Raw genomic sequence first — 25978 nt, 5'->3', positions numbered from 1 at the left:
ACCCATCTGAGGCTGTGTAAATATGTATGTGCAGGGAAAGAATGTTCTGTCATCTCTTCAGACAGACGGCGTGTGTCTACCCAAAACCCACCCCCCCCCCCCCACCCCCTCCTTCTCATCCTCCTCCTCTTCGTTCCCCTGATCTGGAGTCAGGAGGTGGAGGAGGGTCGAGGAGGAGGAGGAGGAGGAGGACGGTTGGAGTGATCAGATGACTGAGAAAGAGGGAGATGAGGAGATTAATCCGGTGGCGAGAGATGAAACTGAGACAGAGAGGAAGGAAAGGACGGTGGAGGTTTTAGGACAGGAAGAGGAGGAGGAATAGGAGGAGAAAGCAGAGGAGATGGAGTGAAGGAGACGCGGGCTGACATGCTCTCACCGGGAGCGCTCATTCATAATTCACCTCCATGGCAAACGTTCATTCACATATTGACCCCCCATGGCTGCGTTCAATGGAGTTCTCGCCCCTCCACCTCTCGCTGTCTCTCAATGGACACCCCTGTGGAGCGACGTTCAGTTAGCCCGCTTCTTTTTCACTTTGGAGACAGTTGAGACTCTGAAAGAGAGAAAAAAAAGAAACGGCTCTGTTTTTGTCCGTTACGGCTCCTTTGACACTTTTTTTTTTTTCCGTTGGAGGCTCTAATGTGAGATTGTGTAAATTGAATATTGAATCCAGACTCCACCCTAGACGCAGATAATTGGTATGGATGGCTCAGTGGGTTGTTGCTCTCAGTACAACTGTTGTTAGTCGGATTCCCTAAACGCAACTAAAACAGTCCATAATGGATCCATAATTCATGTGTGAACGTGTTCAATAGTCTGTGTTTTGAATAAAAGCATCAGACAGCTTTCTTGTCTGCCAGCACATGATTAATTCAGCGTAAATACTGAAAAATGGTGGTTTTAATATGTCTGATTATATTAGCCGGCCTTGAGCAGGACCGTGACCCACCGCTGTGCACCGGTCAGCGGAGGCCCATCAGCCATATGGCAGAGTGTCTAAAATGCACAGTCAGAAAAAAAAGTGTGCTGCAGAGGTACATTTAGTTCTTAAAGGTGAACAAAACAAAAGAGCAACTTATCTGTGAAAGACTTCCTTGATTTCTGTCGGTATGAAGGGCTCCGGTTGTGTTAGCTCAGACGGGGAAGAGAGAAGAGAAGGAAGTGTTGACAGGACATCTTTGAAAATCAATGTTTTAAGTTTATGGTTTTTGTATATATAATGGTGTACAACAAGTTTTGGGGTGTCCTAAAGCTTAAATTCTATAAAGTGACAAAGTGATGAACTTCTATCTCAGCGCCAAGCCCCGGAGCATCATGTTCCTGACACGTGCTAACTTCTTAATGAGGGTCAACTGGGTCTGATGGTAACCAGCTGCAAGGGGGCATATCGTAGCAGAGTTGGACATTCTTCCATCAATAAATTGATTCTCCCCTGTTGCTTGCACATATAATGGGAAAAGGACAGTGGTCTAATTAAATGGCCAGCTGTGCATGTAAACTAGGGGCGGGAATCACCAGAGGCCCCACGTTACGATATTTTCACGAGTCTTGAGTCACGATTAAATATAATTGCGATTTTAAACATTTTGCGATATGCTGCGATATTCTGAGAATTGCGATACAATAAATTGCGTATGTATATATAAACTGTCAGTCTACTCATCAGTCCGTTTATTTCTATCCAATGGGAGTCAAGTCCACAGACTGACCAACGCTGTGATCAAAGTGAAACCCTGTAAAAGGCTGCATGTACCTCACAATCTGAACTTGTTGGTATTTCAGTCTGATGGAACTTAACTGGACACAAACTTTTAGGGATGTTAATTTTTAACAATGCAACTTACTCAAATTGAATTGTGCAACCACCCCAGAAATAAAAAAATAAAAAAGCACATTTGCTGTTAATATAATAAAAATATCGACATTTGGCGGCCATTAATGTATATAATATCGCCATGCAAAATATCGTGATCCTATGCTGTATCGATTTTTTCCCCCCACCTCTAATGTAAACATACTGAATAAGCTCTGAGGAACTAAGTGACATTGTGCTCAGAGGAGATTTCAGGATAAGGCACTATGACTAGAACAGGGTGTAACTTTAAAGCTATTACTTAACTGTTATTTGCACAAACGCTGATGGAAAGTGTCGTTGGAGTCCCTCCAAAAGGAGCAAGGCAAATGTGCACAACATTGTGTTATTCAACTTTTGGAAGGCATTCCACTTGTTACACCATAAAACGTAGTCGATGCAGGCTGCAGGGTAACTTCATGGACTTCAGAAACAGTTTGTAGCTGTGCCCCTTTCCGTTGTTAGGCTTTTATACCATTTCCAGATCAGTTTTATGAGGAATTTGCAGTCATTGGTTAAGTTCGTGTTCTGATTCATGTGTTAAAACATCTGCAGAGTATGAAGCGTGTTTTAAAACTGCAGTGGAAAGTGGAAACACAGGCAGCCTAAGTGGCCGAGATGGCTGAGAAGAATAATGCTCCTCTGTATCCCCCAGGTTATAATTGTCTTCAATAGGCCTCCTGCTGATTTGAAATGGACTCATTGTCCACAGTGCTGGGCACCTCTGCTCAATTAGCCTCTCTCTACTTAGTCGTGCTGAGCTATTGCTGGTTGCATCCTCACTCGGTGGCACACACCGGCACAAACCGAACAGAGTGAACGAGCACTGAAACACACAGGCATTAGAAAGACGTCAGCGGGAGTAAAAATAGAGCTAATAAATAGAGGAAAAACTGTTTTATGTTTACAAGGGCTGATGTCATGTTTGGTTTAGATCCATAGCGGAGGAATCGTTGGGCAGCTGTGGCAAGTAGCCGCTCCGCTCGCTGCTGTTTTCCTTTGCTGTTTTTTGAAGGAGCAGAGTTCAAGGAGTTTGATTTTGTGTTTTTCTTTGTCTACGTGTTTGTGCTTGTGTGTTGTTTTCATCGGCGGAGGCATGCACACAGTGACGCTGCTGTGGTTGCCAAGCAACACAGGAACGTGGGTGGAAGGATTTCCTGTCCCTAGGAAGCTTTGTTTATAAGTGGAGGGGGGAGAGAGAGTGTGTGTATGTATATGAATGTGTGTAGACTTCAGTGTGCATTTCAGCAGTATGCTTGAGTGCTTGTGTGTTTTTAATGCACTCTTTGCCTAAAGTAAAAGTGCTACAGAAAAGTCACTTAAGACACACACTGCACACACTCACCGAAAAAGGGAAAAAAAAGCCTCTTTCTAGTCTGTTGAGTTGGATTTGTGTTGCATAACTCCTCCAGCCAGGTCTGTTTGCAGCGCTCTGTCTCCTCCTCTTCTCCCCAAACACTCTCCCTCATGTCACAGCCGCCATGCTCACGCCAGGCCGCCTCCCTGCTAATGATGTCATCACCATGCCTCATTTTTATGTCTCCTCTCACACATGAGATTGCAATTATGTGTTCTTGCCCCGCATGCGATTACCAAAAAACACACACACAGCATGCCTGTCCTGCAGGCGTTGGACCCTGTGATTACGTAATTTGACATTGAGTGAATGGGATGACGTCAGCTTTGCTCACTCTGACTCTCCTGTCTTTCTGGCTAGCTACAGTGATGTCATAAGTGGATGCAGCCATACACAGTTAATGTGTGTGTGTGATGTGTTTGTTGGCATGCATAATCGTGTGTGAAGACAAAAATGACCTCAGGAACCATCTGATTTATATAATGTGATTACTCCTCCCCCTCTTTTCCCCTTTTTTTTATCCCTTAAAGTACAAAGACTTCCCAGCTAATAGATAATTTATTGTTCTGTGTGTTTTCTAAGCAGCATGAGGCGTTTAAAGGTCACACATTATGAAAAATGCACTCTATCACATATCCCCCAATTCTAAAAAGTCCATCCTCTCATGTTTTTTGCCTGCTCCACTTTTCAGAAAATGTGTGCTTAAACAGGCTGATTGGCGATGTTCCCTCCATGACATCACAAGGGGGAGTATAGCTAATCCTCGAGATGGTTGACGGTCCCACCATTAGGTGTTTGGTCTGCCCTCTGAGTCCTTTTTTCCACAGCATACAATAAGGCTTGGTGCGAGAAAGCCAAAACCACATCCCCTACCAGAGAGGGGGCGTGGTCAGACATAGCTCACTTTCATTTAAAGCTACAGACACAGAGACAGCCTGTTCTAAACAGGTCTGAAATAGAGGGGTTTAAAGGCATGCTCAAATACAGGATCAGAGTGGACTTTGAGCAAGAAATTTCCAAGACATGTTTTTAGGGACCTTTGAGACTGATTTAAACTGGTTGAAAAGGAGGATAACATGTGACCTTTAAAGGCGTTCATTTAACACATGCACTGCTGCAGCCTGTTGCTTTCCCCAGGAGAGCTACATCTATTTAACTGGTAACTCTATCGCCTTGTTGCCCTCCATCTGCGACTGTCTGACCTTTGTTGATTCTCAGTCTGAGATTCACCAAACTATCGCAGGCAGGCAGTAAATGAAAGGAGAGAAGAGATCACGCCGGGTCGTCTCCACAGATACTGTACGTGCCAGTTCTTATTTTTACAAAAAGAAAAAACGCCGCATCACGGAGAAAGAGAGGGAAGTGATTCGCTGGTTCTTCAGCTCCAGACAAAAATTTCTGTTTTTAGCTCTCTGTTTGAGAAGAAGAGTGCTCTATTTGTGTCTTGAGTTGAATAGGCCGCCTGTTGCTTTTGCGGTTGAAGCTCTGAACATCAGCCAGCCTTGGATGGGAGAACTGGGAGGTTTTTTTTTTTGTTGCAGACCTGAACGCACACACATAAACGTACAAAAACACTTTTCTCTTTTTCGGTCCTCTCCTTCTTTCTCTCTCTAACCTCAAACCGCAACGAAATCACACAACACAGTGACTTTAAACTGAGCACAAACACACATGCACAAGATTTAAACACACACACAATCACACAGGCACATAATATGCAGATTTTCCTTCTAAACTGATTAACATTAGCTCCGCCCCTCTAAGACCAAACCACAAACGCTCTACTGTACATTCCTGTAACCAAACAACGGCTTAACACTCCACTGGACGATTTGACACCACTGCCTAAACACTCTGCACACTCAAACGCAGAAATAAACACAAAGACAGAAGTCACACAAACACGTTACACCGCAAATGAATCATAGATGCAGACCCGATGATATCAGCGTTCAATTTAAGAAGTAACAGTTGGACAGTTTGCTGTATACACGACTAAAGTAGTAACACACATATGTACACATACACACACTCACACAAAACCATCAACACACACACTTACCCCCATCCCCCTAGGAGTCTTAGGGCCTTAGTCAGCGTCTGTGTGTCCATGCGTGGGCCTGTTCCCTGGCAGAGTGAGAGGAAAAAATACCTTCCCATATGATGTAAACACCAATGTCCCTGTGTATGTGTGTATATGTGTGTGTGTGTGTGTGTGTGTGTGTATTTGACTGGCATTCCCTGAGATAGGATTCGCTCTCTGTGACAGCTTTCCAAATTATTCCACAACACTGTGCAGTTTCTTTTTAAAGATAAGTTTCGTTGCCATCTCTGCTTTGTTCCACTGCACACAGTGGAAAGAGCCGGAGCAGACAGAGTGGCGGACATGTGACATCACTGACTTAAGCAAGCAAGGGAGGTAAAAATGAAAAAAACAGGGCTGCTGCTTTTAAGCAAATTTTATCAAATGTCTTTTATTGATTTTATGATGGTTTTGGAGCAAGCAGAACATTGTTTTGAGTTATGCCAAGCAAGTGAACTCTATTATTTCTGCCATTTGATAGAAAATACAATTATTGAGTCTTCAGGAGGCCCAGCTCTCTCTTGAATTGATACATGACTCACATTTCAGATATGTTGGTGTGTGAGAGAAAATGTCTAATTGACTTAACTTATGAAAGGTCTCCAAGCTACAATACAATGAAACCCAGATGTACAGAGGAAAACTAAAGATCTGTTGATGATTGGATAAAAGAAATAATGAAATATTTACAGCTACTATGCATGATATATGAAAATGGACAGCAGTAGCAAACAATATAGCAAAATCCGTATCAGGCGGGACGCAGCAGCCTCCGTATTCTGACTTCTATTTTTTATTAAACGTAAAAGTCCAAAAACAGTAGTTCCTCCTTTTCCCACAATGCAACTCTACAGCATCTTTGCCTTTTACCATCTGTGTTAGGAACTTGGTCATTGTTTTTTTTTAAACTGCAGGACCATAGCTAATGCATACTTTTTGACAGAAATATTGTATATATTTTTAAATTTCAAGACTATATCAGCAAATTCACTTAAACGTACAGTATGGAAATTCCGCCACCAGGGGGCTCTAAATCAAAACAACAACAAAAGATAACATCGAGGCTGGCGGGGAAGCATGGGAGTGATTCTCTCTGCTACGTCATCCCCCACCTCGATGAAAACGAACTCCGAGTTGACCGTAGTCAAGACAAACGGGCGAAACGGACCTGAGGAAGATATATCGACAATGTTTTTACCGACGATGTATCAAAGTGTATCACATCATTTTTTAAATCTCAGAAGCACATACAGCGAAAGTACGGCAGCTCTCAGTAGCTGTTCCCGCTTCCTTTTGCAACGTTCTTTGATGAGAGCAGATATCTGTTGGGAGTTGCTTCCATTTTAAAACACAAGTTGGTGTACAGTATTGTTAGTGTTTGGTGTTGGAGTACAGAATAGGGCTGTAAGGAACTTTTACACTTAAATATTGCTTTTTTTTTCTTTAATAATTGCATTGTTTAAAGTAAGTGCAATAACATAGGAAATGTTAATTCCTTACACAAATGGCAGAAAAAATAGTGCTGTGACTTTAAGTGTTACAGAGACTCTGATAAATAAAAAATACAGATCCAAACTATATAGATGCACGAAACAAGTAAACTTGTTATCACTCAGGTTTTATAAATCTGGAGTTGTGTATTTATACCATGACAGACCTTGTTTACAGTAGCACAACATATCACTGTACGTATTGTATCATGACCTCTGTGTCACGGTTTAAAGCTTTTATCCAGATTCTTGCCAACACACAGCTCTATTCAAACACTGGCTTGCAGAGAGCCAGACTACAAGTTTCTCCCGCGACTTCTGGAAGTTAGTGACCCTTTTTTGATTAGGCAAATTTGGAATATTGCCAGTGAAAGCAACAGTCTGTACAGGCTGAAAATTAGAAGCTGCAAGCTAAATGTTTTAGAAGTTGTCTTTTCTTAATAGGAAAGAGACTGGAAAATAGCAGATTATTTCTAATGGAGTGTAGGGAATCGATTGGATTGAGACAAATTCTGTTTGCACAGACATCAGGATCTGTGTTTAATTGTTCATTTTTCATCAGTAAATCCAGTTTCTAGACCCGGCGCACCAGTTGGTATTTGCAAATGATTGTAGTTTGCAATATTTGTGTTGAGGTATAAATCAGTTGTAGACTTTATTAACCATGTAGCTACGCAGACTGGCAAATAGTATTTGCTTCTTGCAACGATTGTGAAGTGATATAAAAGATGTACCTGGATTGTGTGCATGAATGTACTTAACAGGCAAACCCTGGGGCTTGCAAGGTGAAGTGGAGTTATGCTGCTTGAAAATTTGAGCCTGTTTATACCCTCTTGCTGTAGTAATGTGAGCTGTTTTGATGCAGACCTCTGCATTGGCACCTCTGCTGCACAGATGGACCGGCTCCAATCAAATAAATGAGAGGGCTGCATTTCACGCAGGGCTCAAGTCTGTCTGAACGCAGCCTAAGGCTAGCTGTACAGGTGCACTCTTACCGAAAAATTGGTGAAAACTGAGCTTCTACTGGAGCCAGAGTTTTCTCTACAGCTCTCTGCTTATGTCATGTGCACAAAGATATCGAGTAGACAAAACCTATAAAGAGGTCACTACACAGATGGACTGTGCTCCCTGCAGACCTGATAAAACACACTTTTGTTGGTTGTTTCAATGTCACTTTCCGGGTTCTGTATGCTGTTTGGTTATGTTGTCCGCAGTAATGCATGAGAGTCCAAGGATATGGCAAGACACAAGGGACAAAAGTAATGAAAAATAAAGATCGGCTCCAGTTTTTTTGACGACCCAGTTGAACTAAAGTTTGTTCAAAGTTAGAATGAGATCTGGTGTTGCATGAGTAAATACATGATTCTTCTGGTTTCAAACTACAACAGGACGTAAAACAGCAATGTGCAACTTTTCACTTGATACTTCATTCATCCTGTTAGAAATGAAAATACGAAGAAAAAAAAACATGCTTTCCTAATAATGTGCATGCTGTTACTACTTTAAACCTATGAACACCAAGCGTTGACACATTTGACCTAAAACACAAACCCTGGGCGCACACATTTACTTTGAATGCATCTATCATGACTACATTGAGACCTGGTCATTTAGGGGCACATAGGAGATCACGGTGGCAATTAAATGCACGGTAAGTTTGTTGCTTGGCAACTTTGTCACAATACCCCTGTGACCTTCCGACCCTGCCAAGTCTGGTGTTACTGCCCCCGTCTCACACTCCTGTGTGTGTGTGCGTAAGTGTGTGTCATCTGAGACGATGGTGCGACTGCCGCATAGCAACTGAGAACAGCTGTGATTTCAGTGTGTGTGTGTGTGTGTGTGTGTGTGTGTGTGTGTGTGGCAGTTTTGTCTGTGTGCGTTCGTGTCCGCGTGAAGCCGCCGCCGTCACTGCTCATCTATGCAAACACCCACAACAGCATAATATGGCACACTGTCAATTCCACAGCATGATAGACTCGTAGACTCAATCAGCCAAAATGCACCCCCCCCCCCACCTCCACCACCCCCTACGCACACACACACACACGCTCACACACAAAGCTGAAAATAAAGAGCAGAGGGAGCGACGGAGCAGTCATTTCCCTGAGGATCCATTCATGTAAAATACTGTTATTCAAACCTCCCTCCCCCTTATTCAATAGTCTTATTCATCTCTCTCTTGACTGTAAAACCAAACACGCCTTGTCTTCTGCTTCCCACTAAGAGCCTTTGTGCCTGCATACACACCAGCGCGCGCGCGTGTGTGTGTGTGTTTTCTCCGCTCTTCTCCATAAGAGGAATGTCCTTGGCCTGTCCGACCTGTGTGCTCCCACTGAGCCCTCCGTCAAACACCTGGGGCGGGCTCTCCTGCGCCGCTCCGTCCAATCAGGAGATGCGGCAGCTAATGACATCAGTTAGCGGTGGATCTTTAGGACCGGCCCCTCGAGGTGATTCGTCTGAGAGAGAGAGTGCTCTTATTGTTATGATGATTAAGTGTTATATGAAGGGCTATCAGAGGAGAGCCCCTTAATGAAAGTGGAGCGCAGAGAGCAGGAGCAGCGGCGGCACACAGAGCTACAGAGGAATGCAAGGAAAACATTTCAGCTAGAATGAGAACGACATTGGAGCAAAAGGGAGGAAAAAGAAGGAGAGTTTAAGGTGGGAGAAGAAGACAGAGATGCTGAGAGGAAGGGAGAGGAAGAGGGAGCGCAGGGCTGAATATTCAGCAGCTGTGTCCAGACTTGCTGACTCTGGGTGTTCATGCTCTGAATGTGGCATGAGAGGTAGACGGCGTGCACAGGAAACCGCTGTAAAATAGCAAAAAGGAGAAGAAGGAGAGAGAAAAAGAGAACAAGTGCGTGTGTGGGAAAATGCATCCAAATGTGCATGGTTCTGCCGACTCCTTTTTTTGTTTTTGGTCTTACGTGTTTATCTGTGCAGAAATGCAAGTGTATGAGTTTGTGCGAGTGTGAATGCTGGAGTTTCCCTTGCCATTTGGTGAAAGAGTGGAACGCCCTGCCTCAGATTAAAATTCCATCTTCTCCTACGCTTTAGTAAATCATCAGGCCGGGATGTCCAACGCATTCTGTTGTTTTGTGAATAAGCTGTTGTCATTTTTCCTTCTTGTTGTATCAATTTCCCCTCACACACGCCTACATTTCCCAGAATGCCCCTTTGACATCCCAGCTCCCCACTCTCTCCCCCCCCAACCTGAGAATGTGCCTCAACTTGTTGATTTTCAGCTGCTGGTGTACAGATGTCAGTACAGAGAGTGAACACAGCAATCCTTTTCCAGTCTAGAAACAGCCAGTTTCCCACTTTAAACTGATCGGGGTTTGTGCTTGCATTGCATTACGCTCTACCACGAAAGCTGTCACCGGAAAGTATGCCTAGCTCTGTGATGGATTTCTCCCTCTGTGAATGCATGTCCTTGCAGTCTGGAGGCTCTAGAAAGCAGCTCTCGTATATAAAGGCACTTTTTTTTGTTTTTTTGTATTTGAGTCGCTTCCAGCACACCTAAAAATATATTTCATTTGTATGGGTTCCACTGGAGGGCTGCAGCGTCTGATTCGCTTTCACAGGCTTTTGCACCCGGACAAGAACATGATTATGGTGGAAACACAGGAGGACTTAGTTTTTATTTGCCTGTCTAGGTTCGTCTTCATGCTTTGGTTCAGTTTTTCCTCGGGAGAAGTGACTGATTTGAACTTTTTACTTTCTCACTATGGCCTGTTTCATGAAAAAAATGGACCTGCAGTAATGTTTAATGTGGTCGTTACATCTGTTCTTTTTTTCCAGTTATGTGTTTCAGAACTTGCTTCAAGCCCTTTTAAGTGAATAATGAAGAAAGTATTCATGTAAAACCTGATTAAACCCAAAATGGAATTAAGTAAGCAGGCAAAAAGCCCAGTTTGGAATTTTGAATTATTTCTGATCAGGCCATGAGTCAAATTCTGTATCGCAAATTGAATCCATCTCTGAACCAGTGAGTAGATTTGTATGCTCGTGAAGATGCCTTCTTTTTGTTTTTGCACATAATGAAAAAGATATTGTGTGTAAATGTTTTATGAAATCTGTCTATTTAATATTCTTCTGCTCAATTTTCTTGCACCATCCGATGTATGTATATATATATATATATATACAGTACATATACACACACGAGTACAAAACAGGCAAGGCTCTCCTGTTGTTTTTTAAAATATCTTTGGACACACGTTCCTCACCTTGTTTGACATCTATTAAGCCTTTAACCCCCTGGATTTATTGCTCCTACTCAAAATCACGAAACAACATGTCCCCCATGATGCGGTCCCATGCATGTTCGTAACACAGGGCTTATATCAATCAATCGATTTATCCATATTTATTTGAACAGCAACAAATCACAGAGAAAGCCATCTCAGGACACTTTACGCATCGAGGAGGTCAAGACCTTTCTCTCTGTAGTATTATTTTCTGAAAGCCAACTAAATCCAAATGCAAACACTTAACAACAACTGGCAGAAACCTTGAGCTGAACAGAACTCAAAGGGCTTCAGGCATCTACAGCGACCTGTTGGGTTCAGAGTGAGATTGATAAAAGATGTTGTCAGTGAGCTATTCATGAATGCAAAGCTGCTTGTTTATTTTAAGCTTTTCTAATTTCGTTACCTCATGATTGGCATGACAAAAGATTTAATCCGCTAAAATTCAGTTTAGTCCTGCTTCATTGACCTTGTTCACTAGCAGCCATTTTCCGGTGACATCACGCTCAGGGTGTGATGTTTGAACAGAGTCTGGTGAAGTCTTAAGGAAATGGCTAAATGAACAAGAAAACTTACTTTTGTACAAGCACTTTCTTCAAATATATCAACTAATGTGCTGATACATATGCTGAGTCCTTAAGAGCATAAAGAAACTTGATTTAGGCCTATATCCATAAACCACCAGTGGCTGTTAACACCGTATTTTTGGCAAGCTAACATCAAGTAAAAATAACAAACATTGATGTTTGAGTGACTGAAGTATAGTCAGCTAATACAATAATCAATTAGCTGGCTCAACCGTTAGAAAACTCCTGTAATGTGTCACTGCACAGCCCTATATGGTAACGAGAAAGTAAAAGTAGGGCTTGATGGTAGAGCTACACAGCTAACGTTACATTGTTGGCTTAAAATACATCCATTAAGTTTAATTTCAGATGAATGTGATCAAGATGACTGTCAATATAAGTAGCATTACAACACACCTGTTCCGTATGTTAGCTTCGAAGTGGCTGAATTCTAACTTTCTGCTATCGTTAGCTAAAGGATTATAAAATGGGTTTTTTAATGTGAAATGTGGTTCAATATCTCACTGGATTTAAGTTTCTTATCGATTGTGTACAACCTGGAACACACCTGTAGACATGAAGACAATATTTGGGCTTCCAACCCTGAGCATTACATCAGAAAAACATGGCCGCTATCTGAATATGGTCTATAGTACTGAGGTACCAATCAGACGTTTTAGTATCTGATAGTTTATGGCTCTAATTCCCCTTGATTGTATTTCCTTGTCTCAGCAATACCTGAGGTAGCACACACACCACCATGTAGCCCCTTTTGTTGGCAACGCCTTCTTAGGTAAACATGATCATGTCTTTGAGTGGGCATGGTGTGTAGGGTGAATGTTGGAGTGGGCGTGCCTTTGAGTTAGTCTGTAGCCAACAGATGGACCCTTCTCAGTTTATCCAACAAGCACTACTATCGCTGGCATTCATTTGGCACAGAGCAGATGGAAACTTCAGACTTTGCTGCGGAGTCAGTGTCAGGCAGGAATGAGAAAAGAAGCCGTAAGATGAACTCTTGAGTACACAACAAGAGGTTTGAAGAAACCTCTTCAAGCTAAAAGGATATTCAAGTGTTGCATTGAAGCTCAAGCATGGTTATGCTGTAGTAATGGGCTGAAGACGTCGGGGCAGATAAAGTATCAGTTGCCCTTGACTTTCCCCTAGAAATCTCAAGCCTAACAAGGAAGCCCTTACCACATATTTAGTGCTGGCAGAGGCGATGCCAGCCCCTCCTCCCCCTCCTCCCCCTCACATCACCCCTGGCTAAAGGAATGTGGCGGAAAAACGAGGGACTCGAGATAGAAGATCAGAGGCCTTAATACGAACCACATTGTGTGTTGTTCTCCTGTTCCCCATCTCCTGTGTTCGCTGCATCAGGAGTGAAACGGCCTTTGATTAATATCTACAAGGAGATTTGAGACTTATAAAGAGCGGCAATTTAGCCAGGTATGTTATCTTAAGCCTGGTAATTTGGGAATTCAATTCACTCGTAGGGGGAGTCGGGGGAGCCTGTAGTGTTTATCAGGCCGACCAGCATCCGGCCTGTTCCACTGAAATAGAGAGTTTCAGAGCTATCTAATCAATGACTGACCACATCTTAAGACCGGGGTTATCTCTTATCCCCGTTCTTTTTCTACATTATCCTCTGCTTTCTACTGCACTTATGAATGTGAGTGTGAGTGTGAGTGTACTGTAACCATGGATCAGGTCCTGTCTTTCCCCTGAGTTACACATCTAATCACGGCACCATCATCCCTCAACCCTAATTCTGTTGGCAGGGCCTGTCAAACAGCATACGCCGAAAGACGGGGTGACTTTGAAATGCTGCTAATGACCGTAGGATATAACTACCCTCTCTCTTTTACTCCCCCTCACTCTTTCTTTCTTGTCCACTCCTGTCATTTGCACTCGCGGTCATCTTTTTCCTTGTTAGCTGCTATTCTCTGCATCCGCTCAATGCGAGGCCGACGGCGTTTCGGGGCTTGGATGAATCCAACCAGTTGTGGAGAGGCTGGAAAGCAAAGTCGTTTAAGACGAGCCGCTATCCAAATGTTATTTAACTTTTATTTAAACCGGGCAGCCCCACAGATTACAAATCTCCTCCATCAAGGGAGGCCGGCCAAGACGCAGCATCCAGACAAACATTAAAGCCTCAGACAGAGGAAAAACACACAAAAGCGAAAACAAAAATCAAAAGACGAGGTTCTGCTTTATAAGCACTCCAATAAGCAACACTTCAGCGTCAAACCAGCAGGCTGCTTGCCAAACCTATTTAAATCTCGCCTCAACAAAGCAAAGACAGCTCCTTATTGAGTCTGCCACAAGAACCTTCATTAACCACAGAAACTCACCAAGAGAGCCTTCAGCTTAAAATCCCTTTGCCGCCACTTCCATGAAGAGGGAGCCGAGCACATAAAGGCACTTCTGCCTCGTTCAGCTCTGACCTCAGGGACAGTTAACAAAAACAAATCCTGGGACTGCAAACAGTCTTTTTCCACCTACTTATTTTTAGAAATGTAAGAAAACAGAATTAGTCGACCCAGATTGGACTTACATACTAAGTTGAGTGGTGGACGGGGTGGCTGTCAGCTGGAGCACAGAAGGTGACACTGATGAGAGACAAAGGTTCAGTCAGTTATACAGCTCAGTGCTACAGCGGCTATGACGAGAATGAGGTGATGCATGTGGTTATAAAACGACTTAATCAAGTGCTGGCATGGTAATAGGAGATAGCAGCAATCATTCTGCCTCGGCAAAGGGGAAAATTGTTTTAGTCTGCTTGCTCCTTAAGCAAAAGCTTTTCCTGCTTTCCACGCTGCCATTTTTCCCTTTCAGTTTCAACAGCGACAAAATCAAATTTGAAAGTCGCTTGAGATAGGCAATACATCACAGTGAGCCTCCTGCAGAGGTTTATTTTTGTCGAACTTTATCTTTCACTGTTCATTTAAGTGGGATGCACATCATCTTCTAGTGAACTCCCAAGTCAACATTTAAAGATTGAAAGAAAAACTCAGGGAATCAAATCAAAATTGTCCTGGTGCACAGTAAGTCTGAGACTCATACTGAGGATTTTGAAGTGCGCTGACCCTCTGTGACCCTGGCTTCAGTAGTGCTGGGTAAGGTCAGGGTGGTGAACTGCAAATTTCAGTAGCTGTTTTGGAGTTTCTTAAACCCAGGTTAACTAAAGACGCTGACGTCTTACGTCTAAAATATTTATTGAAACTTGATCAAGATGAATTTACATGTCAGATAAGAACAATTAAATTCTGAAGATTTTCCTTTCATGCTTAGTTATTTCTTTTAAACCCCTTTAATACATGAGCTCCAGAAATGTTACAGTAAATTTCAGAACAATCAGGCCCTGATATTTTCTGTGAATTTACTTTCACAGATGCACCGCATAGTTGGAGATTATCTTTCAGACACTCTTTAAAAACTGGGAATACTCTGTTAGGTGAGAGGGCGGCTGGGTTTTAGGCTTGGGGGGGAGTCATGGCGAATGTTTTTATGTTAATATCACAACGTCATGTATGAGTATGTTTCCTCAACACAAATTCATCAGTGGAAAACGATTCACTAACAACTGAGGCGAGCTGTAAAGAGTATAGTGCAGCAAAACTTGGCTCAACATGAATGACATCATCACTGCGCCTACTCGCTCGGGTGAATGGTTTTCACGATTAACATCTGCGTTCACACATCGGCTCATCAGGACTTGACACAGAAATTATACTAGAGGCTGGCTGGAAAAAGTCCAGATAAAGTCAGGTGGCCATAGTCAGTCGTTTGCATTAACACACAAATGTGAAAGGGGTTCAACAGTCTGCTGTATGTGTAAAAGTTCATCTTAAACATAATGTTTGGCTGATCATTTTGCCAACAGCTCACAGTATAGTCATCTGCACCTCTCAAACCTTGGCTCTCTTAAATCTATAGTTTCCATCACTAAGCAACCCTACCCCCAATGACCTTGAGACTAGATGTGTCTTGACCATTTTCATCAACAGTTTTCAGTTTCTAGCTCTGTCAGGAGTCGACAGATGGTACAAAACATCACAAAGACAAGGCTTAGCAAAGAGTGGATACAGGGCCAGAGAGCTCTAGTGTTTTCTTGAAATCCTAATCAGTAGCAAGGACAGCCTTATCTAAAAAAAAACTTTGGTGTTTTTCCTGAACTGTCATCAAAGTGAGGAGTGAAGCTCTGTTTCCAAAGAAGCCAAGGTCAGAGAGGTGTAGAACACTACGGTCGCATGTTGAACAGAGCCACATACAGAATACTGCTGATGAAAATGGTCAGCCACACATCCTGGCTCAAGGTCATTGGAGATAGGGTTGCCTAGTGATGGAAACTTTACCCGTTGCACATTCTTAATGTTGATGTCTGAGCATGAGAGGAAAATCTTCATGCAGAGAATCATTTGCTGTTTAACATCAGAATTCTCCTTGATGGAGCGTCAATAAATATTTAAGTGTGAGACATCAGTGTCTCCCGAGCATCCCTCTTCCAATGATGAGTTAACCTGAGGACTCAACAATGCAGAACATGTAACCACAATGTTTCATTTGCATTTCTTCACAACCCCCCCCCCCCCCCCTTCAGTGCTGTCACACTGCCATATAAAGGCAAAACTGTTGTACATGTCAATGTCAGAAATGTCAAAGAAGACTGCTGCCATCCTCGTGGCTCTTCGAGGCACAGTGGTGCTTTGAGCTAATTGCTAATGGCAGCATGCTAACATGCGCAGCAATGTCAAACACATGTATGGGTTCACTATGTTCACCATGTTTAGTTTAGCATACCAAAAAGCTTATTTAGATACATCCATACTAGTGTGATTTCTCATATCATTTATCTTCTTTTTGGCCCGTTTGTGAGTTTATAAACGGCCAGAATTGTGTTTTGTCAGCATCCAGAACACGTTTCAGTTGACATAAGGTATCTTGTGTGGTGTTAAAAACAGCTTGTAGGAGTGGGAGGGAGGAGTGAAGGATGTAAGCAGAGTTGTATCATCAGCAGAAGCGTTGTAAGTATCGTCAGCAAAGGCAGGCCGGAGAGGACTCTATAGGCTCTTGACAAACTGCTGCCTCACTCCTTTGTCCTTCACTTTTCACTCTTTTGTTTTTTTTTTCAAATTCCTCTTTCTCTTCTTATAAGATCACATTCTTCTTTTGCTACAGACGTCTTTCTCTGCCAAAGGTGGCGTAACAGACTCTACGATCTTGATATGCCTCTCCATCAAGCATGTGGCTGTGCCCTATCACCAAGTTTGAGCTTATTTGCGTATTGATTCCAATCTTCCATTTCAGCCAAATTTGCAAAAGGCTCCAAGAGCAGAGCTAGCTCCATGAGCCAGAAAGGGCGGACCTTTGGAACCGGACGGGCTCTTCCAGTGGTTGTTGCCATGGTTTTTTGTTGTCGGGACAAACTGTCGGCCAGTGGCTGAGAGCCTGAGCTGCTGTTTGTTAAAGATAAGTGGAAAAGCCAGAGGGGGGGGAGAGAAAAAGAGAGACAGACAGACACAGAGAGGAGGGCCCGATTATTATTTTTTTCTTGTTTTTTTTTTGACTGCAGGACATCCAGCTAAAAAACACTCACCACCTCAAAGCTTCATGCACCCCTCTCTCCCCTCAATGTGGGGTTCCCGATAGATCGCACTTCCCTCTTTAAAGAGTTCACCCAGCTTTTTTCCTAAGGTTTTTCTGACCCACACCCCTCCCTGCCCACTATCAAAGCCCTGTTGGCTGTTCACTGGACGCTTTGATATTGTATAGTGTTCCTGGCAGTCTCCCCCTTGCTCTCTCTCTCTCGCTCCCTCTTTCTGTCTGTCTCACTCCTTTCCCACAATATTGTAAAAGAGCACAGAGCGCCAGCAGGGACCTGCTCACTGTCAGAGAGAAAAGACAGGAGAGCCTTAGAGGGAGAGAGGGAGGAGAGAAGAGGAGGGAAAGGGGGTAAGAGTAAGTGAGGGAGTGCTGTATATTATTTAACTCTTACTGTTGACATCAGTGGTTCATTTAATCTGTTATTATATCAGAAGCATTTCAAATCACTTCAGTTTATTTAGGTTCAGCTTTCAACATTTGTTTTTGTTTCTTTTGTCCATATTGTGAAGAACCCATGGTCCCAATGTAAAACATATTCACTATAAGTCAATTTAAGCTCTGAATTTTTCAACATGTAGACTCCATCTACATACATGAAAATAACTCTGTAAGTTTGTTATTCCACTGATGAGACCGTCCTGAAGGACTATTTTACATTTCGGGGAAAGTGGACCTCATTTCAAGAGTTAAATCGATCTAAATATTACATTTCTGTCAAGTATGGAGCTCAAACTGGGAGGTGATCTTAGCATTAAAACCTGAAGAAAGGGAAAAGGGATAGCCTGGCTGTCTATTGGAGTCAAACGTTATAAACCACCCACTTCAGGGATGTGATTCTTGCACGAGACTTTACAGAATTTATCCACAACTGTGTTTCCCACAAATAGACTTATTATAGCTGGGTATACGTCACCAAGGTACATCTAAGTGTTTTCCACTAGCATTACTTCAATATTATTTGTAATTGTGTAGGCTCACCATTAGAGATTGTCAAACTAGCAGATGAACTGCTCTCGCTGCCTCATGCTCCTGTACATGTCGCAAGCAGTGTCTGCATGCTCTGCAAACTATCAGTCCGATGTTGCGCTTATGCTAAGCTAACCTAATTGCATGCTGGCTCCAGTCCAGCACTGAACATATAATTATCAAATTGTTTGAATTTTTCCTCCTAAAATCAAGCTGCAGACAAAAACCTTAAACGCTTTAAGAGAGTTCTGTGTCTTTATAACAAATGATCCTGAGAGCTAGAGTACATTAACTGCCAAAGGGTTTTGTTTGGACCTTTTAGCTTAATTTCTTTGATTTTAACCGACAAACAAATGGTGTTTAATGCCAGGGGCAAATGAGAAGCATGGGATTGGCACTTTTGCTACATAGATGTCTGTGCTGATAAAAACTAAAGCAGGGATAAAGAAACAAATCCATAATATAACTTTTTTCCTCTGAGCTAATTAAATTCTGGGTAACTTAGCACTGTGGGGGTAAAAAACTGAAACCAGCCTTATAAAAGATAATTTTCGCGAACACACAGCGCCTGTTGAATGCCACGCCATGAGAAAACCTTTTACTTGACCTGAACGGGATGACTGACAAAAGATTGGACCGACTCTATGAGCAAACAAACGAGCAAGGAACAGAGTGAGTGAGCGTGCACAGACGTGCGATTGCACACGGCCCCCTCGGTGTGTCATGATCATTACCGTAAAGTCTGGAGCCCTGGGCCCGGGCTGTTTTTAAGCTTGACCTGACGGTTGCAGTCAATCCACCACAAATACACACACATACACACACTCACACACACACTCACACACACACACACACACACACACACACACACACACACACACACACACACACACACACACACACACACTCACTATCTCTTTATTCCACTAAAGGACCTGCAGGCTGCACACACACATACAAGTCACCTTCAAGTGTCCACAGTTACAACCTCAGTGTGTGTGTGTGTGTGTGTGTGTGTGTGTGTGTGTGTGTGTGTGTGTGTGTGTGTGTGTGTGTGTGTGTGTGTGTGTGTGTGTGTGTGTGTGTGTGTGTGTGTGTGTGTGTGTGTGTGTGTGTGTGTGTGTGTGTGTGTGTGTGTGTGTGTGTGTGTGTGTGTGTGTGTGTGTGTGTGTGTGTGATTTGTGATTCTGATTGTTGGGCATCCTCAGAGAGCGAGTCTGAGCGTGACTTCATGATCACCGGCTGCTGATGAATCATACCAAACTTACTCTGTGTTTGCCTGATGCAAATGTCTGTTTGCTTTGTCGGTTAGCCTATTTTGAACGGATGGAGGCTGTGTATGTCGAGTGTGTGATGTTTTGAATTATTCACTGGCAATATTTGATTTTCCTTGCACACATTACTCCTCATGTCTTTTCTGAGTATTCTGCTTCTCACAAAGCAAGTGTGTGTGTACTGCTTTTTTTTTTTTTTTTTTTCAGTAACAATACTGTTCTTCTTACAGCATAGGTAGGCAGTGGCTGCATTGATGTGTTTTGTGCTCTCATTTTTCACAGTGAAAGTTCTGGGTCTCAGCTCTCTAAATACACTGTGTATTATGTGCTTATTATCTGCTTAGTTGGTTTGCCGATAGAGAGTGAGTGGGTGATGTTTAATCCTGCAGCAGGACACGCTGTGAACTTAAATGTATAAAGTTAAAGATGCAAGAACCGGCTCTGACCTAATTTACGATCTACAACCAAAACATCACTTGAACCACAAACATGGCAGCCATTTCCCCTCTCAGAAAATATAAATGACCACAGAGATGTCACTAACCTGTAACTAATCCATCAGACACCCAACCTTGATGGATAGATTCATTGGACTGTGATTTGTTTTTGCAAATACAGACACAGAAATTTCAATGCTAATTATTCCAGAGCCAAACGTGACATTGCAGATAGTTTGTTTTGTCACATCAACTCCAGATTTTTTTTAAATTTACAACAGCATAAAACAGAGGAGGGTTGCAAATCCTCCCACTTCAGAGACTGAAACTAAAGCCATGGTGCCAGGGATAATAATGTTGGCAGACAACTTTGGTCCAGACTGAAATCCTGCAGATGGTTGTGATCAATATTGAGGACTCATTTTAAAGAATCGATCATGCGTTATCAGAGAATGAATTTTAAGAACTTTGGTTTCTTTTGATTGTTTGATTAGAATTCCAACACGACACAGCATTCATATTTGAATGGCATTTTTCAACATGTAATGGATAAAGGCTTATGCATGGTGCCCAGAGGATAAATCCAGACTGTCCCCTGTATTTCCTCCTGCAGGTCAAAGTTCATACTCTGTTCGTCCCTATCCTTCTTCCTGCATCTCCCTCTGTTCCACTCAGCCTCCCAGTTTCAGCAGGTGGCTGTTCATCTTGAGTTTGGTTTTGCTCGAGGTTTCTGCCTCCCAAAAAAAATGTTTTCTCTTCAACTGGAACTTTGCTAAATGTTGCTTTGTGCTCATGATGGATTCATGTTGGGTCTTTGTAGATAATATAACGATGAGTAAGGTCCTTTACCTGCTCTTTTTTAAAACATTTATTATAATTGGTGATATCATATTAAGTTTGATTGATTGTAAGTTGTTACGTATCAAGTGAAACTTTTCACATAATTCTGTAGATGACATTGAATAAAATTTGACCTGGCATTCATGGAATCATGATAAGATTTGAATCGAACCCCATCATTAGAAGTCAAACTCAAATCTGTTCAATCTGAAAACCCTCAAAACATCCATTATGTGAACCAAGATTACTATGTCCTTACTACCATACGAGTCATCCTCTCCTTCTTTACAATATGATGCCCTACAATCTTTTGTGAATATATTTTTCAACAAGACTTTTACAAAAATGTTCCACTGTCTGCTTTTCAAGTAAAAACAAGTCCAGTGTTCCTCTGCTGAATCGCAGTCCCCTGCAGAGACTAAATCAAATCTCGGAGGGAAAGGCAAAAAAGCCTGTGTGTGTTTCTGTGTCTGTCTGTGTGTGTAAGTGATTGTAGGAGTCGCCAGGCAGTCAAGAGCAGCAGCCGGGACCGAGGGGTCAGGAGCAGTCCTCTGGGACACCCTGACCCCTGACCTCTATCCCATAACTCTTTGCTGCTGTGGCTGACATAAAAGGAAGACACAGTCAGACCTTATAGGATGTGATTGGTCCTGCTCTGCTTCCTCAAAGCCCTCTGGATTGCTGATATTTGCCATCAGGGAAAAGCAGGAAATGCAGAAACTGTGGGGGGGGGGGACGATTTCATGGGCTGAAAATGGAGAACATCACAAGGCTTCCTTCAGCCAGTGTTGACATATATGTAGCAGAAGTTATTATTTTCCAGTCTCTGAGAGAGTTCCCATTTTCCTCTTCTCCCTGTTGATCTTCCTTTCCCGCCTTCCACCCATCCAGCATATGTGGAGCAGGGATAAAGGTCGTCCTTTTGTCATCAAAACTCCAGATTAGTTTTGCCTCGGTGCATCTGACTCTCTGCTTTATCACTGTGGCCAGAGGAACCACAAGGTTCAGCTCGCCCTTCTGCAAAGTAATAACTCCTACCAGCTTCTATTCCATTCTTTGCCACTATCTCCTGCATTACTATTACTACTCCTTTCTGGGGTTGGGGGGGATTATTTTCAAGGCACTGACTTTATTGGGCTGTATAGTGAAGACTGACAGGGAAGCGAGCAGCAGGAGGATGTGACATGCAACGTGTGTCATGAGCTGCGATCAAACTGACAAAGTTGTAATAGTCGTTTCAGTCCGCCGAGGCCCAGCGCAGAGCATAAATGCGCTGCTGACAGCATGTCATGAGCCTATCATGGTTTTATTTTAATATTTCTACACTGATGTGGTTTTGGGGGGTTCTGTTACTTGATGACTTGGGGATTTCTCTGGAAGTCAGCATTGGCTAATATTGCAGCAGATTCCATTACAAGGCACAGAAATGAAGTGCATTATTGAAATGTTTCTTCTGGCCTCGGCACGGAAAGTGTCTGCGAGTCAGACAGAAAAAGCCGCCAACAGGGAACATAGATCTACTGAGGATTACGTAAATGTGGCATGTGATTTAGACAAGTATCAGCACGAGCATGAATGCAGCGTTAGATGATTACGCTGTCAATTAAGGCAAATGAATTAGCTTCCAGTCTTTCTAGTCTCAGAGGAGTTTGTTAACCTTCTCCCTTCCATGTAAACACGTGTGGCCTCTTTTTCCACACAGTTATCTCTCACACATTTAGCTTTTCTCCGATCTATCTTTTAAACAGAGCCTTCCTGTCAGTTTATTAAATTTGTGATGGTTGGTTTCTGAAGAGGTATCTCCTACATACTTGTAATCAGCGTTTGGATCATGGCATTGTGTTATGCACTCTTGTTGTTTTTGCAGACTCCAACAAAGTGAATTGATCAATTGATTTGAAAAACGCTTGTTGTAGTGTTGCACCATTGTTAGCTGAGGCTCAATACGGCTGGGACCAAGCAGCACATTGACAGGGGACTATCAATATTTGTTATGCACATTGTCACAAGTTGAGCTCTTCACAGATAAAGCTCAGACCAGTGATGGTTTGTTAGCAGGAGGTCCCAGGGCACCGTACCCTTTTAAACAAGGAGAGAAGAAAGTCGACTTCTGTTTAACATACATGATTCAGAAATGTTAGATAATAATCCATTTATCTTCATTTTCTCTGTAAAATAATAATTTGACAACACTGCAAACTACATCACAAAGTGTTCATCCTCTGATTGGTTGTTAACTTAAGCTGATTGGCTAAAATCAATTAAAGGAATTGTTAGGCTTTCAGGAAATGTACTTAATTATTTATTTTGCTGAGGGTTTGATGGTCAGATCCATACCAGTTGAATGTCTGTATGCTAAAATTTAAGCTTGAGCACAAAAAAAAACCTCACTTAATACCATTTATTACCTTTACATTTAATCATACATTTAATCTGTATGAAAGCCAAAGTGTTAATTTGACAAATGTTTAACTCATAGGGGTTTTTTTACAAGATGATTTCATGGTCAGGTACTTGACACCTCAGATTTTGTTCTCACTTTGAGGTTGCCACACACCCAGTAAATACTTAGCTAAGCTAACTAGCTGCTGTAGGAAGCTCCATACAGTACAACATTTCCTGATTATGATGGGACTGTTATGTCGCTGTCACTCTGTAAATTTTCATGATGCAGTAACGGTTGGGCAAAGTCCTTCTGACACTTTCTGTCGTTCCATCGAAGGTGGTAACAAGTGTAACAGATGGCACTTACTGACTGCCATTTGAAGACAGAATACTGACGTCCCCGTTACGCTTCACAAACAATGTACAGCGCACGTTTGCAGAATGGTTGGGGATATGCTGCATTCATGTGCTGCTCGGCTGGTCCAAGTTTGGAAGTCGTTCTTCTGACTTGTGATTTCAGTTCGGAAAGTCAGAATGTTGATGCTTTGAAGAAGATCAGTGAAATGTCAGTGTTAAAAGTTATATTTGAGCAAACAGTTTATGTGCAATACGTGAATTAATAAAAAATTTGGTAAGATTAACAAAACATATTTTGAATCGTGATGACAATTCTGACATCAAGTCGGGAAGTCCGGCACCTCATTCTTTCCCGGGTTTCCGACTTGTTGTTCCGACTTGAGCAGGTGTTCATGTGCATTTTATAACTTGTTTTTCCGATGTGTCCGATCCATCCATTCAGTTCATCCATCGGTGGAAGTGAAAGAGTTGTAATGGGGAGGACAGCACTGTGTGCGTGTGTGTGTGTGTGCGCATGCCTCAGTGTGTGTTCATGTGGAGCTGGGTGCTCACATGCTGTGCCACTTTGTGTTCCGCAACACCAAAATGCATTGTGAATTAAAACACTGGGACACAAATATTAGCCCGTTACAGATGCAGTCATGAGGTGTAGTGATCACAGAACATCCTTATCTGTAGGGGCTAGAGGCGTAACAGAGGCCAAACAATGTCACTGTAAATATTAGAGCAAGCACCTGCAAAACAGTGCTGTGTGCGTGTGTGTGTGTGGCTTATACTGTCTGTTTAAACTGCGGTGTCTATATTACGCCTATGGAGGGTTTGAAGTAAAAGTACAGAGGAGGTGTGATGGCGGAGCATCGTTGCACGACGGGACAGATTCTCAGTGAAAAGAGGGGTGATGTCTTCTTCTCGCTCTTAGCAATAAAGTGACGGCTGGTATTTCCAAAAATGGGAACATACTGAAACTTTTGAGTGAAGGAAATGTGATAAGAAATCAATCTCAATAAAAAAACGGTGCAAACTCAAATTTGCTGAGTCCATGCACTTTTGTAGACGGCTCTGTAACAAAGGAGACAGTGGACCCTTAATGAGACATTATCTCCTCAAATTGATAGAATTGTTTGAACAAAGTACAATAATACTTTTAATAATTAATATGGACAAAAAAGAGGGAAATGCTCCCATTGAGATGTTAAAACCTAAAAACCTGCCATGATTTTCTTACATTTTTAAGCCACTTATCATTTAAGCTTTCCATTATTTGAGACGACTGTTTCACTTTGAGGGAAGCCTGAATGTTCAGCTCAGTCGCTACGGTGATTTTCAGCCTTTGTTACCTGTCTGAGCGTTATGGAACCTGTATTCATGGCAGCATGATAATAGAAACAATCTGACTAAAGTGTACCACCAACCTCTCAGCATTCAAGTGTGCTGTTTAAACTGGAGAAATACATTTATTCTAATTGAACGTTGTCTTTAAAGTCCATGTTATCACGGTGCAGAGTGCACACAGAAGCAGTGTGATACCAGGGTCACAGCAGGCACAGAGACACACCGTGCAGATTACAGCTGCTTTAAATCGCATTGGTATGCACAGACACTTGGATAGAGAATGTAATTACAGTCGGGTGCACACACATACACACTTGTGCACAAACACAAACACGGTGGGGGGAAATAAAACACATGCACACACTAAGCCAAATGTGGACATGCCAAACAGAGATGAACACAAATCAAAACAAAGCATGCAAACACAAAAGAGATCCAGAGAACGAAGAAGACAGAGAGAATAGCACAGTCCCATCTGTCAAACAAATGTGCGGATGCCTCTCACACACATTCAAACACACACTCAAGCACATTCGCGCACACACGCAGCAGGCATCATTTAGTCTGAACTAGAGCGATATCTGCCTTTGTCCTTTAGCAGTGGGTCCTGAGGGGCGGCAGTAGAAGTTGCATGAAAGTTTGTTTAGAGCTGAGCGAGTGTGTTAAGCTTTATGAGAGCCCACGGGAGACATGGTGGCACACACAAACACACACACACATATATTCACACACACATGCATCTCCTCATACACACACACACACACACACACACACACACACACACACACACACACACACACACACACACACACACACACACACAGGCACGTGGCTTGGGCGGCAGCTCGCACTGGCCCCAACCAACAGTGAGGAGTTTGTTGTCATAGCAACAGTAAAATGAGATGACTTTACTGTCAGCCGTAATGTTTCATGGCCCCCTCGCCGCTATGGCAACATAACAAGGAGGAGGAAGAGGAGATGGAGAGAAAGAGAGCATCAGAGCCATCGCTGCCTTCCAGAGGACTCCTACCAGGAACAATGTCACTATGATGCACTATGACTTCCTTTCCTAAGACATGCACACACACACCATGACAAACCTGTCAAACACATACACTGATACACACGCACACACGCACACACACACACACACACACACACACACACACACACACACACACACACACT

At 42.7% G+C, this 25978-nt stretch overlaps 1 protein-coding gene across 2 annotated transcripts in view; it reads left to right on the top strand.

The window, feature by feature from the left end:
- ches1 (checkpoint suppressor 1) overlaps window positions 1-25978 on the top strand; it is a 64498-nt gene that overhangs the window by 1488 nt on the left and 37032 nt on the right. Inside the window, exon 2 of one of the 2 annotated variants that reach the window (XM_029277240.2) lies at window positions 13374-13431. The exons of the other annotated variant lie outside the window; for it this stretch is intronic. The gene's annotated coding sequence lies outside the window, so the exon portion shown is untranslated. The remainder of the gene's footprint in view (window positions 1-13373; window positions 13432-25978) is intronic. 2 annotated transcript variants of the gene reach the window in all.

Source organism: Labrus bergylta, chromosome 15 (assembly GCF_963930695.1).
Source record: "Labrus bergylta chromosome 15, fLabBer1.1, whole genome shotgun sequence".
NCBI classification, from domain to species: Eukaryota; Metazoa; Chordata; class Actinopteri; order Labriformes; family Labridae; genus Labrus; species Labrus bergylta.
This window is presented reverse-complemented; position numbering and strand designations above follow the sequence as displayed.